This window comes from Macaca fascicularis, chromosome 16 (assembly GCF_037993035.2).
Source record: "Macaca fascicularis isolate 582-1 chromosome 16, T2T-MFA8v1.1".
In the NCBI taxonomy this organism is placed as follows: domain Eukaryota; kingdom Metazoa; phylum Chordata; class Mammalia; order Primates; family Cercopithecidae; genus Macaca; species Macaca fascicularis.
In genome coordinates this window covers 13,259,933-13,276,251 of record NC_088390.1, presented here as the reverse complement: position 1 = coordinate 13,276,251, position 16,319 = coordinate 13,259,933, and the positions used below count along the sequence as shown (strand labels likewise).

Genomic DNA, 16,319 nt, shown 5'->3' with positions numbered 1-16,319 from the left:
CACTTGTGAGGGTCAGGACCACTTACAGTTGATAACCACCAGAAAATGACCAACCATTTGCACACCACGAGGGGTGTGTGCAGAATGTTCACATCTGGCCATGGCCAGCATATCATCTTCTGGTTATTTACTAGTGGTTGTTAAACTTGCCCAGAGATAGCCTCTGCAGTTATATATTTTAAAAAATCACCTTATCTCTATACTCTTAGAGAAATAAAATAGGTATTTCCTTTTATGAAATTGACAACCATTTAATGAGTTTTTGATAAAGTCAGGAGCCAGCTTCTTCTTTGAAGAAATCATTAATATCATGACTAGACAATTTCACCTGCCAATCCCCAATTATTCTTTTCTCTGTTATGGAGATCCTCATTCGTTGGGCCCTAGGACACAGGTAAGGTTATTACTAAAATAGCACATTGCTGACATTTCATGGAAGTTTATGTGGATTCTTTATTAAAACCAAATTCTCAAAGCTAGTAACTTTGCAGTAAAAGTCCTTTTCACAAAATCTTGGCGTATGCAATCTCTGCTCGGCTCTGGAAAGTTTTTCAGAAAACTTAAAAGGGGGAAAATAAGTAACATTTTTGAAGCTTCTATTTTAAATAAGTATTAGAAGAGTTGACATGTTTAAGATGATTTCTGGACTCTTTTTTTTAAAGCTCTTGCTGTGCCTCCCAAACTTTTGTTTCTAGACATGCCTTTTCAAGACCATCTGGAAGGATGACAACTGAAAACAAAAATCTCACTCTTTTCCTTCATCTTCCCTATCTCTTAAAAATTCCATAAAGAAAATAACTATTAGAAACAAAAAAGCAGGCAGGAAATCTGGGCATTCTTTCCTAGCACCAAAACAAGGGGAGAGAACTTTTTGCATCCTGTAGGCTTTGAGTTATTGTCACCTGGAAAGAAAGATAAATGCCCCAGTCGCAGGACTGGATAGGAAGCAATTATTCCAGAGTTTAGATCAGCATTGTCCAGCAGAAGTATGATGTACTACAAATATGTAAGCCACATAAGTAATTTTAAATTTTCTAGCAGTCATGTTTTAAAATAAAAAAGGTAAAAGGAAGCTGGTGAAATTAATTTTAATAATATGTGTTATTTAACCCAATATATCCAAAGTATTATCATCTCGACATGAGATCAGTTTATACAAATCATTAATGAAACATTTTACTTTCTTCTTGTTACTAAGTCTTCAAAATCCAGTTTGAATTTTATACTTACAGTACATCTCAAGTTGGACTAGTCATATTTCAAGCATCCAGTAGCCACGTGTGGGTAATGGCCACCATATTGGAGAGAATAGGTTTACAGGACAAGTACAGCTACAACAAACAGAGAACTAAGAGGCTCAGGAGTTCTCCCTGAAGCATCTTCTCTTCCAAATACAGCAGTACCTGTTTCTGAACTTCTGGGGCTCTTCCTAGTGTTGCCAGAGCCCCCCAAATCCATAGCCTATGCATCAGGACATTGCAGCTACATTATTTACTCAGTGGAGGTCAAACAGAATAGAAAATCACATTCTTAAAAGTTGTTCCCTCCTATATCTTCCTTTTGGTCAAACACATATAGACAATGCCTTCATTTTAATAAATACAAAAAGGAAATTAAATAAAGATTAAATTTTCCCAAGTATTTCTTGAGCAATACACAATTTTTTTAAATGAAAAAGCAAGATAATGACTCAACACAACAATTAAATTCAAAACACGTACGAATGTAAATACTAGGAGTCCCTAGATTGTGCTAGGCATTAAGGAGGATACAAAAGAAATAAGTGCCCTCTAGGAGATCAACTCCTGCGGAGAAGGACTCAAAGCACATAAAATAGCTAAATAACAAAGAAAATAAAAACCTAATTAACTACCACAATTAGGTGCAAAGAGTTACGCCAACTACCAAGAAATAAAAGTCCTCACACAGGACTGTCCTCACTTCTAACACCAAATACAAATGTGGAGGTGTATTAGTCAGTTTTCATGCTGCTGATAAAGACATACCCAAGACTGGGAAGAAAAAAAAAGATTTAATGGACTTACAGGTCCATGTGACTGAGGACACCTCAAAATCATGGTGGAAAGTGAAAGGTATGTCTCACATGGCAGCAGACAAGAGGAGAGAGCTTGTGCAGGGAAACTCCCCCTTATACAAACATCAGATCTCATGAGACATATTCACTATCATGAAAACCCTGCCCCCATAATTCAATCACCTCCCACCAGGTTCCTTCCACAACACATGGAAATTGTGGGAGTTACAATTGAAGATGAAATTTGAATAGGGACACAGCTAAACCATATCAGGAGGGTTCCCAAAACTTCCCTCTGATTTGATAATTTACTAAAAGACTGACAAAACTCATGGAAAGCTGTTTATACTCATGGTTATGGTTTATTACAGGGAAAGAATACAGATGAAAATCAGCCAAGAGAAGAGACAGATAGGGCAGTGCCCAGGAAATATTCACACACAGAGTTCTAGTCATCCTTTCCCCATGGAGTCATAGACAATATTAACTCCTGCTGCTATGTTTGGCCACATGCAGGCAGTATTGTCAGCCAGGGAAGTCCAGGCAGGTCCTCAGTGTCCAGAGTTTTTACTGAGGCCCAAGCCCACATTGCCTGCATGGCTGACTGTTATGATTAATACTGAGGGTCACCTTGATTGGATTAAAGGATGCAAAGTATTGTTCCGGGATGTGTCCGTGTGGGTGTTGCCAAAGGAGATTACCATTTGAGTCAGTGAATTAGGAAAGGCAGATCTATTCTCAATCTGAGTGGGCACAATCTAATCAGCTGCCAGCATGGCCAGAATAAAAGCCGGCAGAAGAATGTGGAAAGATTAGACTGGTTTAGTCTTCTGGCTTATATCTTTCTCCCGTGCTGGATGCTTCCTGCCCTGGAACATCAGACTCCCAGTTCTTCAGCTTTGGGACTCAGACATGTTTTGTTGTTCCTCAGCTTGCAGATGGCTTATTGTGTGACCTCACCTTGTGATCATGTGAGTCAATACTCGTTATTAAACTCCCCTTTATATATGCATCTAACCTATTCGTTCTGTCCCTCTAGAGAAACCTGACTAATTCATTGACCTTTGTGTCCAGCCCTCCTGGAAATCAAGTAAATATCTTTAGTCCCTGGTCCTCCAGAAGCCAGAACTGATATCACGTGGTCCAAAGGCTTTAACATTAATCACACTGTTAGATCTGTAGCTAGGCAAACATAAACCTTTCTATCTGGCAGGACATTCTAAAGGCTAGAGATCATCTTCAGTAGCTAAGAGGAAAGATCACAACTTATTTTAGATAGGGTTAATTCTTCAGTATACCAAAGGGTACCAAAATTGCCAGAATATGGAAAGGTCAGTGTGGACTGGAAGAATCGGAAAGGACATGGGATTTTCATTCAGCATTTTAAACATTAAAGTAAATAGAATTCTAATGGAAATATAGAATATTTGGAGACCCTTGAGCAAGGGAGTAGGAAAATTCCCTCATAAAAGAAAAAAAAAATATTTTTGGAAGGTTAATGTGATCATGAATTTATACTTTTCTCCCTTTCTCTTCTCTCTCTCTCTCTCTGTCTCTCTACTTCTTCCCTCCACTCTTCCTAGGCAATCTTACCCAGTCTAATGTTTTTAATAAGCTGGTAGTGCTCTGATTTATATATTTGGACTTGAATTCTATGTGTAGCTCCGGACACATATAACCTACAACCTGACATTCCCATTGGAATGTCAAGAGAGCGTCTCAACATGTCCAAAGAGAACTTTTCATTTTTCCTTACTCCTATCCATCTCTGTCATCTGAGAGTCAGTAACCCAGCTGCTCAAAGAAAGATATTAGGTGATCCTTGATCCCTCTTCCTTTCTCAACCAGCATCTAATATCGCAGGAATAATACCCCAAATCCAAATTATATCTGAAATCCAACCACATTCAGACTCCACTTTCACAATTCTGGGCCAAGCCATCACTGTCTCTCCTTTAGATTCCTCTGATAGCCTACTCAGTAGTTGTCATCTTTCCTCCAACAATCCATTCTTCACACAGTAGCCCACGTGCTATGTTCAAAGCCCATGTCATAGCATGTTATGTTGCTATCAAGCCCTTCAATGGAGTTCTCAACTCATTTAAAATAATACACAAACTCATCACATCTTTGTCAAAACTCTGCATGATCTGATTGCCACTGGCTTAATCTCACATACCTCTCTCCCTTTCTCTCCAGTCACTCCAGCCTTTCTCCTCCTCCTTGGATCCAACAAGCTCCTTCCCATCTTTGGGTAATGGCAGGCTATTCTCCCTCTTCGTAGTGCTATTATCTCAGATCTTTCCATGACTGGTGTCTTCTTGTCATTTAGGTCTCAGCTAAAAATAAGCTCTGTCGAGAGGTCCTTCCTGGCCATCCAATCCACTTGATGACCACTTTCCACGGCTATCATAGCACCTTGTCTTATTTTCTTCATATTAAGTGCCACTATCTTCACTTAGTTTGTGTATTTAATTATTTGTTCATTTACTTGTTTATTATCTTTCTCTTACTAGACTATAAACTTCAAGAAAGTAAAATCTTGTCTGTTTTGCTTACTTCTCTATTTCCAGTTTCTATCACAGAGCCAGACACATAACACAAACCTTATCAGATACTTGTTGAATGAATACAAATAGAGTTCAATATTTATTATTAGCATTTAAAATTGTGTAGAATAAAAAGACTGCTTTTCATGTTTCCTCTTTCTTCAGCCTCCTTTTTGATGACTTCTTTTCTCCAACACTAAATTATAATTACTTTTATCTTCAACCTTATCACAACTCGCTCTTCCAAAAAAAACCCTAAGAAATCCATTTACTTTAAAATGTAAATGACTGAAAATCAGAGGGGAGGTTCCAAGATGGCCGAATAGGAACAGCTCCAGACTGCAGCTCCCAGCGTGAGCAATGCAGAAGATGGATGATTTCTGCGTTTCTGACTGAGGTACCGGGTTCATCTCACAGGGGCTTGTCAGACAGTGGGTGCAGCCCACTGAGCAGGGCGGGACATCGCCTCAGCCGGGAAGCACAAGGGGTTGGGGAATTACCTTTCCTAGCAAAGGGAAGCCTTGACAGATGGTACCTGGAAAATCGGGTCACTCCGACCCTAATACTGCTTTTTTCCAAAGGCCTTAGCAAACAACATGCCAGGAGATTGTATCCCACGCCTGGCTCAGAGGGTCCCACGCCCATGGAGCCTCGTTCACTGCTAGCAGAGCAGTCTGAAATCAAACTGCGAGGCGGCAGTGAGGCTGAGGGAGCAGTGTGCACCATTGCTAAGGCTTGAGTAGGTAAACAAAGTGGCTGGGAAGCTCAAACTGTGTGGAGCCCACCGCAGCTCAAGGAGACCTGCCTGCCTCTGTAGACTCCACCTCTGGGGGCAGCGCATAGCTGAACAAAAGACAGCAGGGGCTTCTGCAGACTTACATGTCCCTGTCTGACAGCTTTGAAGAGAGTGGTGGTTCTCCCAGCACAGAGTCTGAGATCTGAGGACCAACAGACTGCCTCCTCAAGTGAGTCCCTGACCCTCAGGTAGACACCTGGGAGACACCTCCCAGTAGGGGGCAACTGACACCTCATATGGCTGGGTGCCCCTCTGAGACGAAGCTTCCAGAGGAAGGATCAGGCAGGTACTTTCAGGTACACCAATCAGACGTAGATTTGGTCTTTTCGCATAGTCCCATATTTCTTGGAGGCTTTTTTCATTTCTTTTTACTCTTTTTTCTCTAAAGTTCTCTTCTCACTTCATTTCATTCATTTTATCTTCAGTCACTGATACCCTTTCTTTCACCTGAGCAAATCAGCTACTGAAGCTAGTGACGGGGAGAATGGAACCAAGTCGGAAAACACTCTTCAGGATATTATCCAGGAGAACTTCCCCAACCTAGCAAGGCAGGCCAACATTCAAATTCAGGAAATACAGAGAATGCCACAAAGATACTCCTTGAGAAGAGCAACTCCAAGACACATAATTTTCAGATTCTCCAAAGTTGAAATGAAGGAAAAAATGTTAAGGGCAGCCAGAGAGAAAAGTCGGGTTACACACAAAGGGAAGCCCATCAGACTAACAGCAGATCTCTCAGCAGAAACTCTACAAGCTAGAAGAGAGTGGGGGCCAATATTCAACATTCTGAAAGAAAAGAATTTTCAACCCAGAATTTCATATCCAGCCAAACTAAGCTTCATAAGTGAAGGAGAAATAAAATCCTTTACAGACAAACAAATGCTGAGAGATTTTGTCACCACCAGGCGTGCCTTACAAGAGCTCCTGAAGGAAGCACTAAACATGGAAAGGAACAACCGGTACCAGCCACTGCAAAACCATCCCAAATTGTAAACACCATCAATGCTAGGAAGAAACTGCATCAACTAACAAGCAAAATAACCAGGTAGCATCATAATGACAGGATAAAATTCACACATAAAAATATTAACCTTAAATGTAAATGGGCTAAATGCTCCAATTAAAAGACACAGACTGGCAAATTGGATAAAGAGTCAAGACCCATCAGTGTGCTGTATTCAGGAGACCCATCTCACATGCAGAGACATACATAGGCTCAAAATAAAGGGATGGAGGAAGATCTACCAAGCAAATGGAAAACAAAAAAAAGGCAGGGGTTGCAATCCTAGTCTCTGATAAAACAGCCTTTAAACCATCAAAGATCAAAAGAGACAAAGAAGGCCATTACATAATGGTAAAGGGATCAATTCAACAAGAAGCACTAACTATCCTAAATATATATGCACCCAATACAGGAGCACCCAGATTCATAAAGCAAGTCATTAGAGACCTACAAAGAGACTTTGACTCCCACACAATAATAATAGAAGACTTTAACACCCCACTGTCAACATCAGACAACAAGACAGAAAGTTAACAAGCATACCCAGGAATTGAACTCGGCTTTGCACCAAGCAGACCTAATAGACATCTACAGAACTCTCCACCCCAAAATCAACAAAATATACATTCTTCTCAGCACCACATTACACTTATTCCAAAATTGACCACATAGTTGGAAGTAAAGCACTCCTCAGCAAATGTACAAGAACAGAAATTATAACAAAACTGTCTCTCAGACCACAGTGCAATCAAACTAGAACTCAGGATTAAGAAACTCACTCAAAACCACTCGACTACATGGAAACGGAACAATCTGCTCCTGAATGACTACTGGGTGATTAACAAAATGGAGGCAGAAATAAAGATGTTCTTTGAAATCAATGAGAACAAAGACACAACATACCAGAATCTCTGAGACACATTTAAAGCAGTGTGTAGACGGAAATTTATAGCACTAAATGCCCACAAAAGAAAGCAGGAAAGAGCCAAAATTGACACTCTAACATCACAATTAAAAGAACTAGAGAAGCAACAGCAAACACATTCAAAAGCTAGCAGAAGGCAAGAAATAACTAAGATCAGAGCAGAACTGAAGGAGACAGAGACACAAGAAACCTTCAAAAAATCAATGAATCCAGGAACTGGTTTTTTGAAAAGATCAACAAAATTGACAGACTGCTAGCAAGACTAATAAAGAAGAAAAGAGAAAAGAATCAAATAGACGCAATAAAAAATGATAAAGGAGATATCACCACTGATCCCACAGAAACACAAACTACCATCAGAGAATACTATAAACACCTCTACACATATAAACTAGAAAATCTAGAAGAAATGCATAAATTCCTGGACACATACACCCTCCCAAGACTAAACCAGGAAGAAACTGAATACCTGAATAGACCAATAACAGGTTCTGAAATTGAGGCAATAATTAATAGCCTACCAATCAAAAAAAGTCCAGGACCAGATGGAATCACAGCCGAATTCTACCAGAGGTACAAAGAGAAGCTGGTACCATTCCTTCTGAAGCTATGGAAAAAGAGGGAATCCTCCTTAATTCATTTTATGATGCCAGCATCTTCCTGATACCAAAGTCTGGCAGAGACACAACAAAAAAAGAAAATTTTAGACCAATATCCCTGATGAGCATCGATGCACAAATCCTCAATAAAATACTGGCAAACCAAATCCAGCAGCACATCAAAAAGCTTATCCACCACGATCAAGTTGGCTTCATCCCTGGGATGCAAGGCTAGTTCAACATACGCAAATCAATAAATGTAATCCATCATATAAGCAGAACCAAGGACAAAAACCACATGATTATCTCAATAGATGTAGAAAAGGCCTTCAACAAAATTCAACAGCCCTTCATGCTAAAAACTCTCAATAAACTAGGCATTGATGGGATGTATCTGAAAATCATAAGAGCTATTTATGACAAACCAACAGCCAATATCATACTGAATGGGCAAAAACTGGAAGCATTCCCTTTAAAAACTGGCACAAGACAGGGATGCCCTCTCTCACCACTCCTATTCAACATAGTGTTGGAAGTTCTGGCCAGGGCAGTCACACCAACATGGCACATGTATACGTATGTAACAAACCTGCACGTTGTGCACATGTACCCTAGAACTTAAATTATAATATAAAAAAAAGAAAAAAAGAACTGAAAAAAAAAAGAAAGAAAATGGTAGTTACATAAATATAAATCACCAAGTATTTAACAGCTCAGAACTCAGACATTGGTCCTACACACAATAACTTTTTGAGCAGTAAAATTGTAATGGTAACAAATTGTTTCTGGGTCCTGGTGTAGCCATTTCAGCAGGATAAACAATAAAAGTCCTGGAGTCCCTTCGTTCAAGTCTCTACAGATCTGATAACACCAAATAATCACTGACCATCACCACTACCCTGGCTGTGTTCTAATGAGACACAGGAGGCAACTGAGGACCCTTCCCCACAAGACATATCCTTTCTCTCTGCTGATTTCATAATATTTTTAACCCTCAGTGAAGTGTATGAGCAAATATGAAAAGTGCTTCTGATTTGCATTTCTAGGATACTTAATTTTTAAAAATATTTTCTTCCAGTCTTTGCTGTGTACATACACAAATATTTTTATTGCAAAATAAGGATCGTACAAGAAGGTTCTTTCATAATCTTTTAGTTTGTGGCTTAGAAATACATTATTTTTGTAATTTATTTTACCCTTGTCATAAAATGCTTTTCTACTGCATACTTTTCATAGCCATGTAGACTTTACCATTTTTGGATCTTATAATGAAGATTTTAATTTTTACATAATCCACCTATCAGTCCATTCACAACTCAATTTGCCTTTGAAAGTATGCTTAGAAGGTCACTGTGTTTTATTTTAGCATGTTTATAGTGTTCATTAAAGCATAAATCTATCTGAAATTTATTTTAACATATGATTTAACAGTGTGATCTCACCTTGTTGCTTTTTTTAATGAGTCACCAGTTGGGAGTCAACAAGGAGTGAGATGACATTTAATGAATAATGTTTTCTCCACTGATTTGACACATGCTAACTTATTATTTGAGACTCACTTCTAGAAATTTCTATTTTAGAATTCTATTCTATTCCACTGACCAGTTTGCTTATTCCTTACATTATAAAATAATTGAAACTTTATAAACAGTATATATGTTAGAGCAACACTCTCCTTATGACTTTTTTTTTCCAAATCATCTTACCTATTTTCAGGCATTTAATTTTATCAAATTAAATATTTTTTTTTTTTTTTTTTTTTTTTTTTTTTTTTGAGACGGAGTCTTGCTCTGTCGCCCAGGCTGGAGTGCAGTGGCTGGATCTCGGCTCACTGCAAGCTCCGCCTCCCGGGTTCACGCCATTCTCCTGCCTCAGCCTCCCGAGTAGCTGGGACTACAGGCGCCCGCCAGCTCGCCCGGCTAGTTTTTTGTACTTTTTAGTAGAGACGGGGTTTCACCGTGTTAGCCAGGATGGTCTCGATCTCCTGACCTCGTGATCCGCCCGTCTCGGCCTCCCAAAGTGCTGGGATTACAGGCTTGAGCCACCGCGCCCGGCCCAAATTAAATATTTTAAGTGTTAAAATTTTAATTGAAAACTACTATTTATTTTGCAGAGGTTCATTTGGCAATAACATGTATCTTCGTATCTAAGAACAGGTTTTTCTAGCCATTTATGAAGAAGCCATTCTCTTTCCCATTCTCAAATATTTCCCTTCAGCAATGATCCCCTCTCTACAGCACAGTTAATTGACCCCCTCCTGGATTATTTTTGTTCGCAAATAGGCATGATCTAGTTTCCATCCTCTTTGGAAAAAAAAAAAATGTCCAAAACCTCACATCCTCATAATCTCGCCTTCCCTCCACATCAAAATCTCTGCAAGGGCTGTCTGCAATCAATCACTGATCACACATACTCACCTCCCACTCACTACCTAACCTACCTAGATGAGATTCTTCTTGTGATGCTCCACCACATCACATGATCCTGTGAAGACATCAAATACTTTCCTGCTGAAAAATCCGCAACCTTCTCTGGCCTCCACATTTCTGACCTTTCAGCAATAGACCCCCTCTCTTGAAAACATTTCCTCTCCTGGCCTCTGTGACCGCATGCTGTGGGTTTTCCTTCAACCTCACTGGATCTTCTGTTGGTGATTCTGTCTGCCTCATCCTTGATGTGTTTATTGGCATGACTCATGAGGTTCTGGGTCCTCTCTCTTCCTTTACACCCTCTTCATGCTTATGACATTTTCCAATCAATTCTCTTCTTTTCTATGTCACTCAGTTTTCAGTCTGTTCAGTATCATCCCATCAGCATACAAACATGCTGTGATTTCTCCCCTCTTGCTTCACGTCCTTCCATTCTATAGCTTTATTTCTTTACTCCCAGAATCTTCTGAATTTGCTCACTATCTTCAGGTACTTTTCATTTCATTTTGAATTTTTCAGGTATGCTATCCTATTATCAATGGATAAAAACTTCTGTCCTTGTTTTCAATAGTTATATCTTCTGCTCATATTGTTTTCTTATTTAATCGAATTGATAAAAAAATTTCAGAAAAATATTAAGAAAAATTGCTCATATCAAAGCATCTTTATCTGGCTTCCAACTTGAAAAGACATATCACCTTTTCACCATCATATCGTGTATCACACTTCACCACATACCACACTTCACCACATACCACACTTCACCATCATATATGACAAAATTTAAGGTAGATGGTTTCTGTGATGTTCAAAAGTTTCCTTAGATTACAAAATGTTTTATCAGTTGTGGATATTGAATTTTATCTACAATATTTCAATATAATATTGAATTTTATCTATAATATTTTGATATTCATATATAAGATCATAGAATTCTGTGAATTTGCATTGTGAAAAATTATGTTAACAGCTTTTCTATTATATATTTCTAGTATATATTTACCTTTCTAGTCTCATGACAAATCCTCTTTGGTTACACATAATTGTCTTCCTAACGTACTGCTGTATTTAGATTGTCGTTCTTTTTCTTTTTTTTTCTTTTTTATTTTTTTGAGACAGAGTCTTGCTCCATCACCCAGGATGGAGTGCAGTGGCATGATCTCAGCTCACTGCAACCTCCGCCTCCTGGATTCAAGCAATTCCCCTGCCTCAGCCTGCTGAGTAGCTGGGATTACAGACGCACGCCAACACGCCCAGCTAATTTTTGTATTTTTAGTAGAGACAGGTTTTCACCATGCTGGTCAGGCTGGTCTCGAACTCCTGACCTTGTAATCCACCTGCCTTGGCCTCCCAAAGTGCTGGGATTACAGGCAAGAGCCACTGAACCCAGCCTAGATTGTTATTTTTCTACAAGATTTTTGCTCTTTCAAACAGATCATTCCCTATGTTGCATTTTTTACTATACATTTATTAGACTCTAGCATAAGAGATATCAAAGATTTTTACTTTTTTTTTATAAGATTTAGCCTATTTCAGGACATAAGTAACTGTTTCATAAAAATCAAGAAAAACTGACCATAAGACTGTGTTTAGCCTCTTTTTTTCATAATTTTTTTCCATAGATAGCTAGGTTTTATTATTATTAATTTGATTTTTTAATTGGGCAATTTATACTTCCTAGAAATGTGAACATTTCATCAACATTAACATTTATTATCATGAAGTGTTATATTGTATTATTTGTGGTTTTAATACTTCTTGATATCTGATTTTATATCCCTTCTGCTTCCCAGATTGCCTATTTTTTCTAATTTTTTTATTAAGACTATTCCACCTTAACATTATATATTTTATTATCCCTTTCAAAGAACTAGCATTTGACTAATTTATCAATTTTACTTTTTTATTTTCTGTTTTATTAATTTCTACTTTTATTTTATTATTCCCTGGCTTTTGCTTCCTCATTTAATTCAGTTCTTATGTTACCATTTTTTCTAGTAAAAAAGTACAATAGTAGTAATATTTGTAAATTTCTTAATGGGATTTACTATTTTGCCTAAAAAATAATATTCACCCCTGTTCTCTTCAGGCATCTCACTTGCCCTGGAAGTAATTAGGAATTGTTGCAAAAGGACTTCAGATAAGAGGACTGAAACAATGAATGTCCAGCTTCTGGTGTTTAAGAGTAGGATTTTGCAGCAAGACATACCTTTGTCTTGAAAAAAAGAGTCTCTAATTCCTCCTTCTCCTATATAATTATATTGAATGATATAGGTTTCGGGGGCTAAACTTTGAGTATTTAGTACAAGTGTTCCTATCTTGCCGAAGAAAATGAAATACAGCCGAACCTTGAACAATACAGGTTAGCACTGCATAAGTCCACTTATATGGGAATTTTCTTTCTCCTCTGCCACCCCAGAGACAGCAAAACCAACCCCTCCTCTTTTTCCTCCTCCTCAGCCTACTCAACATGAAGACGATGAAGACAAAGACCTTTGTGATGATCTACTTCCATTTAATGAATAGTAAATACGTATCCTCTTCCTTAAGGTTTTCTTAAGAAAATTTTCCTTTCTCTAGCTTACTTTATTGTAGGGATACAGTATATAATACAGATAACATACAAAATATGTATTAATAGACTGTTTATATTAAATCAGTAAGGCTTTTTGTCAACAGGAAGCTATTAGTAGTTTGAAGAGTCCAAAATTATGCCTGGATTTTTGACTGTACAGTGGATTGATGCCCCATGTCCCCATGCTGTTCAAGAGCCAACTGCAGATTATACCTTTCCAGCTACTGGAAGAGCTATAGAAACAAGAAGGCAGGTGAATATGCCACTCACTACCCTTCCCCAAGCTCTCACCCAGACAAAGGGAGATGGGTAGATAAATCATTATTTTATAAATAGGCTATCATTGAAGTTCTCATTCTACAAGTTACTTCAGAAAGTATTTTAAAATCTCTTTGTATTTGATTTGGGTTTTTTTCCCCCCATCTTATCCCTTTTTATTTAATTTCTAATTTTATTGCAAAGTGATAAGAAATTATGGCTTATACTATTTGTCTTTGGACTTTTTTGAGAATTCCTTTGACGTTTAGAATATGACAAGATATTTCAAAGTGCTATTTGCTGTTTATGGCCTTCATCCAATGTTTATACACTTTATTGCATTTTTAAATTCACAATCACATTTTTTAGTAAAAAAAGTTTTGATTTCATATTAATTCACTTTCCCTATTTTGTTCTATTTTTGTATTTTTGTTTTAATTTGTATAAGCTTATTAGAGTTATAAAGATAAATTAATGTCTTTGGTGTTTTTCTTTTCCATCAAAAGTCAAAGAATGTATTCAAAATGAAAAAATATTCTCATATATTTTTATCAAGATTACTTCATGTCTTCCTCATCATGGTCTTATAAGCTAGATAGGGCAATTTACATAAGTGGTAACTTAGAAATACATTGAGCATCACAGCTTTGACATGAATTAGTAAGATAAAAACTTGGGAAAATGTAAAAGGAAGTAAATTTCTAGAGGTGAAAAATTGAAAGTTTAAAAATTAAATTCATAAACCAAATACAGGGACTGTTAGGTAGTTCAATAAATGTTTATTAAATGAACAAACAAAATTTCCTTAGCTGTAAGTTGAGTTAGCAGTGAGAGGTAGTTAGGCAAACACACTCAGCAGCTACAATACGAACTCTTATTTTGGATTAACATTCAAGTCATGATCCTCTTGGGAATTGCAGAAATTTGAAAACCCAGATGGATGGACCCAGTAGAAAAAGAAATAATATTTCTTTAAGACTTTTGCAATTTTCTTCCTATTATTGGTCTTATTTCATATCTTACTTTTTCATTTGTCTTCTGTCTCATTTCTATAATAAATCAGGTTCCATTTCTGAACAAATTGGACTTCACCGTTGTCAATATTGTTTTTCCATCTTTTCATTAACAAGCTTGAAGGCAGCAACAAAAGCTAAGTAACCTTCACCTTTCGACCGAAAAAAATGGGTTGCAATAACCATTCAATTTCAGGTTCATCTTCTCCTGCTATTCAGCAGTCAACCTGGAGAGGTGATCATGGGTCTGCATTAGGGCAGCCCAGAGGGTGGTCCCCATAAGTGAGGTTGGGGTCATTGCAGGGGCAGGGTGAGAGGTCAGGCATTTCCTGCTGCACCTGGAGGATATAAATGGGGATATTTTAGTCTCTAGCACAGGCCACTCCTTAGCCTGAGAGAGCACAAATATTTACAGAAGGAAAAACAAATAGGAGTGCTGCTGCATTGCCGGACTGTGCTGCTGAACTTAATGAAGGGTTTTCTTCCCCCTATGGATTTCAAAGCAGCCTGAACTAAGATATGCAAACAGCATATCTGAGATTTAATGGAAAGGAAAACATGCATGAAGCATAAAAGCCCCATTATTATTCCTTAGCACTTAATTTTAGGTAAAGTGCATAGCAGTGGCTTTCTGATGTGCCACTCTGTCCCCCTGCCTGTGAAGCAGGTCAGCTCTTCAGGCAATGACATGGTCAGACGGCACCCGTCAGGAGCATTAGCCTCCTGAGGACTAGGAAGCAGTGATGTGCAGCAACATTGGATGAATTTATGATGAGGTGACACCCAGCAGCAGTGCCAGGGAACAAACCAGGTGACCCCTGGAAAGGTCTGTGTTCTAACAGGAAGGGAAGAGGTCTGAAACCAAAGACAACTCGGTATAAACCCAAGGTCTCGTAGGTGCTCTATAAGCTTGGGACATATACTTTACTCTTTTCTTTTCTCCTTTTGTCTTTTTTTCAATTGACATAATTTATAAACAGTAAATTGCATGTTATCATTGCACATTGCACACTGGATGTCACAAGACATAAAATATTTTATTTCTACAAAAAATTCCTTGTGTCCTTTTACCACTCCTCTCCAAGAACGAGCCACTATTCTGATTCTGATTATCATGGATTAGTGGTGTCTCTTCTGATATCACACAGTACCCATGCCTTTGTGGCTGAGCTTTTCTCATTCTACCTAAAGACTGAGACTCATCCGTGTCGCATGTATCAGCAGTTCATTCTTTTTTTATCAGTGAGCAGTATTTATTGCACGAATGCATCACAGTGTATCCATTCTCCTGTTGATATGGACATTTGAGTTGTTGATAGTTTGGGCCATTATAATTGTTAAACAAAATGTATGGAAGGCCACTGGTTTGGACTCAGCTCCTGCCCTAGGCCCCAACACACAAAACCAAAATTAAGTCACTTGTGCTAAAGTTCCATGTCATCAAATCAAAATTAAGTTTATCTGACCTTCAAGAAGTCAGGAGAGATGACAGCCAGATCCCTGAACAACCCAGCATTTGTCAACATGGTAAGGAAGTTTCCTCTGCTCTAACCCTTACAAGGAAAGTAACCTTAAGTAACCTGATGTTAACAAATCCACTTTTTGTACAATGCTGTTTTCTTGCTCCTGTTCAAGCTACCTGATCAAAACTGACTGTTCTGCCATGCACAGCATAGCACTTCTCTATTTTTAGATGAGATGCTGCCTAATTCATGAATCACAAATAAATGCCAATTAGATCATTAAACTACATTTGTTGAAATGTTGTCTTTTGAAATAAAGTTGCTTTTAACATTTTTTTCTGAAAATGTTTTTTGAGATATATGCACTGATTTTTCTTGAGTATACAGCTAGAAGGAGACTTGATGGATCAGGTAGGGTAGGAATAAGTTTGACTTTGAAAAAAATAAAAATAAGACAGCCAAATAGTTTTCTAAAGTGGCTGAACCACTTTACAGTGTCAATAGTCAAGTATGAGCATTTCAGTTAACCCACATTGTTGTTAACACTTAGTATTGTTAGACTTTTTAATTTTAGCCATTCAGGTGGGGGTGTAGTGGTATCTCATTTGGGTTGTCATTTGCATTTCCTCAACAAATAATGATTGTTCAGCACCAGCCCTTTATATGCTTATTGA

The 16,319-nt window shown here is 38.0% G+C and overlaps 1 long non-coding RNA gene across 4 annotated transcripts in view; it reads right to left on the bottom strand.

The window, feature by feature from the left end:
• The window catches only part of LOC102129505 (uncharacterized), a 324,484-nt gene that overhangs the window by 147,085 nt on the left and 161,080 nt on the right, over positions 1-16,319 (bottom strand). The window contains exon 4 of one of the 4 annotated variants that reach the window (XR_012425296.1): positions 13,932-14,520. The exons of 2 other annotated variants lie outside the window; for them this stretch is intronic. This is a non-coding gene — a long non-coding RNA (uncharacterized lncRNA). Of the gene's footprint in view, positions 1-13,931; positions 14,521-16,319 lie in introns of those variants that run through there. One more of the 4 variants, XR_010582292.2, reaches the window with a different exon arrangement.